The 4,808-nt window shown below is 41.3% G+C and overlaps 1 pseudogene; it reads left to right on the top strand.

Moving 5' to 3' along the window:
• The first annotated feature begins 353 nt into the window (after nucleotides 1-353).
• On the top strand, nucleotides 354-4,572 carry LOC119306631 (annotated as a pseudogene).
• Nucleotides 4,573-4,808: the final 236 nt, after the last annotated feature.

Genomic DNA, 4,808 nt, shown 5'->3' with positions numbered 1-4,808 from the left:
GATGGGTCCATTTATTGAGAAAATAAGACGTGTTCTTATTATGTTGTTAGGCAAGTTTGTCTATCGATACACAAATTTGTTAAGCCAATTTATTCACTTTAGTTAGACTCGTTAATTTTTTACCTTTACTGCAAACCTAATGACCAACTTGGAATAATTCATGTGTTTTTCACTCCTCTGTTCTCCACTGGATTCCTATTTTATTCCTGTGTTTTCCTATTCCTGCATTTTTTCTATCCTATGAACCAAAGGGAGCCTAATATGTGTCAATGTGATTTGTGACCTCAGTTCTATACTCATATAGTTATATTGCATTATTTATCAATCGGTTTCGCTGATGAAAATGCCCAACTATAATAGACTATCAAATTGCAGAATCGGATCATCTGATGGAGAAACTGAGTCCCACCGGACATATTCCTCAACCTTCACGGTCATTGGATGACCTTCCTATGAAAGTAGCTTGCACGCTATCACAGGGATCTAATGTAACTAGCATGGACTTTCATCCTTCTCGTCATACGCTACTACTAGGTATGATCAAGGTTGCTAATTTACTATATCAGAAAAAATAAATGCAGCTGCAACTTTGCAAGTACAAAAGGTATTTCATGTGATTTGGGTGAATGTTCGGATTCAACACCTTATTGATTTTCTTGTCATGTTTACTGCTCAAATAGTTGGATCTGCTAATGGTGAATTTACACTATGGGAGATCAGTATGCGTGAGAGGCTGGTCACAAAGCCCTTCGAAATTTGGGACATGCAAGCATGTTCAACACAATTTCAGGTAACTGAGCACAAGTTAAACTTCTGTATGTAATCTGCTCCTCTTTTCTTTTACTTGTAGTCATGTACTTTGTTTGCAAACCTACATGTTCTGATATTATATATGTGCTCATTGTTTTATCTCGTATGAGAGAAGGGTGTCATGGCTAAAGACTCTTCCATGGCCGTTAATCAAGTTACATGGAGCCCTGATGGAGACTTGATTGGTTAGTGTTAATATTTCAGTCTTCACCCAGCAACTCTATATTGCATTCATAAGTTGTTCATATTGTGCTCCATTGTTGTTTAAGCATAGTTTTTTTTTTTGGCTTTTAGGTGTTGCGTTTACAAAGCATTTGATCCATCTGCATGCATACCGGCATCCAAATGAAACATATCAATTTGTAGAGGTTTGTTCTTCTAATTGCCTTTGAACTTCAATTATATAGATGTTACATGTCATTATATAAAATGACTGTTGTTTTTTAGAAAAGGATAAAATGACTGTTGTTACTAACCCATTCGTTCTCCATGTCAGATTGAGGCTCATTCTGGAAGAGTTAATGACATAGTTTTCTCTCGGTCACGTAAGCACTGGCGGAGCTATGTGAGGGCAAAACCAGGCCATGCCCCGCCCAGCTCCGGAGGGAAATAAGAATTTTGTACATGTAACCAATCCAGTAGCAGACCAAACCAAAGTAGCAGTGCATGTCTCCTTCGCATGCATCCATCCAACACCGTCGACTCCCCTAGCACACTTACTAATGCCTACTTAATTGTATGGTTTAGAGTCAATAATTTTTTTGGCCCGCCCATCTTATTTGTTGTAGCTCCGCCACTGCATGTAAGCAACTTTATGTTGTCACTTGCGGAGATGACAAGCTGATAAAGGTATCTAACATGACTTAAATGGTTATCATCTATTTCCTTTTCGCCCAGCCTGGTCTGCTGTAACTTCCTTCCCATTTTATAGGTCTGGGACATGCATGGGCAGAAAATATATTCGTTTGAAGGGCATGAGGCACCTGTATATTCTATTTGCCCCCATCACATAGACCAGGTTAAGGTGTGTGTCTTCTGAACACAATATTTACGCATTAAGATCTCAGAATGCAACGGATATAGATGGTTGCTCCTTAGTGCATGCTTCAAAAGTTTACTCAATTATAATCGGAGTGAGGCAGTATGAGCCATCATGAGGACGATGCTTGTATTTTGTGCTCTGAGAGAGATTTATGAATGCATAGTTTTTTCAAGCACATCAGCCTTTATCTGGTGTACTGATACATAATTTTATTGTGTACCCTGCAGTTTATTTTCTCAATTTCCCTTGATGGGAAAATGAAGACCTGGCTTTATGAGTATCTGGGAACTAAGCTGGACTTTGATGTTCCAGGAAAATGGTGTGGTGCAATTCTCAATAGTGCCGATGGAACTAGGTAAACATAGATGTGTTATTTTGCTCGCTAGAAGTGTTTCGAGTTATCATTGATGTAATATTTACTTGTTGTCGATTTGAAGGTTGTTCTCTTGCGGAACAAGCAAAGAGGGTGACACACATTTGGTTGAGTGGAACCAAATTGAAGGATCTGTCGAGAGGTCATATTCTGGATTCCGTAAAAAACCATCTGGTGTAGTGCAGGGTGTCGTGCAGTTTGATACAGCTCGGAATCACATTTTAGCTGCTGGCGAAGATAACAAAATTATGTTTTGGGATGCCGATAACACCAAGATGCTTACCTGCATTGAAGCTGGTGGAGGCTTGCCAGTGAGTTTATGTTCCCTATTTTATTTTTCAACCTTTTTTCTCCGTTTGGTAATCTAACCTCCTGTACATTTTAACAGAGCTTTCCATGGTTAAGGTTTAATAAAGAAGGCAATCTTCTTGCTGTTAATACAGTAGATTGTGGTTTTAAGATACTTGCAAATACTGATGGGCTCAGATCTTTACCGGCTTTTGGTAATGTGCCTTCCGAAGTATTCAGATCGCCATATGAAGCTTCTGAGATGAAGGCAAGCACATATTTTTTGGCCTTCTATTGTCAGGACAGGTTGCGGGTATAGTTTTGAGAAAGTTTCTAACACTGAATAATTTAAATTAATAGGTCTCAGGTCCTCCTATTGTCGCGGGCATCTCTCCTAACATTGGCCAAACTGATCACTTAGACACAAAATATCCTGCAAAGCCATCTCAAGTGGTATGCTGATCCAGAAGAAAAAAAATACTTTGACAAGTTTCATATGTTCTAATGCCTCCATGCTTACCTTATCAACAACAATATAAGCATCATCTAACTTTATCATGATGATGATAGAATGGCAGTGATCCAGCATTTGTAAGCGTAGATAAAAAGCGAAGAATTTCAGAAGAAAAGTCTGATAAAGCGAAACCTTGGGAGCTGAAGGAGGTTCAGCAATTTCGTGTTGATACAATGCTAGAAACTGACCACGCCAGCAAGGTTCGTGCCATTATTCTTGATTGTTTGTTAGTACTTCTCATCATGGACGTTTGGAGAAGGTTATCAACATTTGTTGGTCTCCAAGAATGATTCTTATGTGATGTCTGCATGTGCTGAAAAGGTATCCAAGGTGCTCGACGACGACAACCTCCTCAGGGAGATCATCATCCGCGTCGGCTTCCCCACCACCCTCGTCCATGCCGCCCTCGTTTGCAAGCGCTGGTACCAGCATACCTCTGAACCCGCCTTCCTCCGCCTTTTCCACGAGCGCCACCCGCCCCGCCTCCTCGGCTTCTACATCGAGAACAGGAAGGATTATAACATGGCTTCTATTCGCTTCATCCCGATGCTACCTCAGCCCCCAGAGCTTTCCACCGTCATCCGCACTATGCAGAGCTACGGTTGGGGCTTCTACCATGGCGCCCCGGCCAACTTCCGCTGCTCCCGGAAAGGCAGATTCCTCGTCAGCTTGTACAACCTGGTCAACGACAACAACTTCACAAGTCGAGTGCACAGTCCATTATGTCCTAAGAGAGGCCTGACTGTCATCCCACCATTACCACACATCCAAATCCAGGACGACTATTACTATAGTATGAATGATCTCCTCTTGGTGGAAGAAGCCGACGATGTGTCCTACTTTCATGTGTTGCTTGTGGTTAACATGCAGAGAACAAAATATACGGTGCACGTAAATATGTTGCGACATGGTGATGGTGTGTGGCGCACGTGTCTTACCTTCGACAGAGACCAACTTCTTGATCCGGAATGGGAACCAAAAGCTGTGCTCGCCAACAATAAAATCTACATAGCGAGCACACATAACAGCATTGATTTCTTTGATTTGACTACCTCAAGCATCTCCACGGTTCAGCTCCCACATGGGGTGGAGTATGGCGATAGAGATACCATGTTAGCACCGTCTGATGATGCTTCTGATGTGTATCTCATCCATGCTAAGAATCTTCAGCTTGACATCTGGCTCCACAAGGGGGACAACTAGTTGCTGGTGGAAACCATTTCTTTGCGTGACATGGTTGCTAATTTGAGGATTCCAGGTTGCGAGGTTGAGGATGAGCCCACTGCTCCTCTCTGGATAAACCATGTGGGGTCCTATGCTGAGTTTGTGTTCTTGGAGATGGGCCGATGCGCACTTCACTTAGATGTCAAGTGTAGGCAGTTGCGTAAAGTGTATGATATGGCAGAAGAAGAACTGGATTTGGGTGATATCCATCCTCTTACAATGATTTGGCCGCCCATATTCCCTGCTCTCACTAACAACCTTGCAAGGTTTGCCTTTTGTCCTTTAGATGATTTGTATATTGCTTTTGTTGAGGTTACATAGTTTCGCTATATGCATGATTCATTGCACTGTTTTGTATAACCATGGGATTGTGTTAATTAGTATAATAAGATTGATTCTTTAGGCTTTTTAACAGTATAGTATATTACTCCCTCCGTAAAGAAATATAAGAGTGTTTAGATCAGTGATCTAAACGCTCTTATATTTCTTTACGGAAGGAGTACTTGTTAAGTGACTAGATAATACTACTTTCCTTAAGATGTCTTGCAATCACTTGT

The sequence above is a fragment of the Triticum dicoccoides genome, chromosome 5B (assembly GCF_002162155.2).
Source record: "Triticum dicoccoides isolate Atlit2015 ecotype Zavitan chromosome 5B, WEW_v2.0, whole genome shotgun sequence".
NCBI lineage: Eukaryota > Viridiplantae > Streptophyta > Magnoliopsida > Poales > Poaceae > Triticum > Triticum dicoccoides.
The sequence above is the reverse complement of the archived record's forward strand: the minus strand, read 5'-3'. Positions and strand labels throughout refer to the sequence as shown.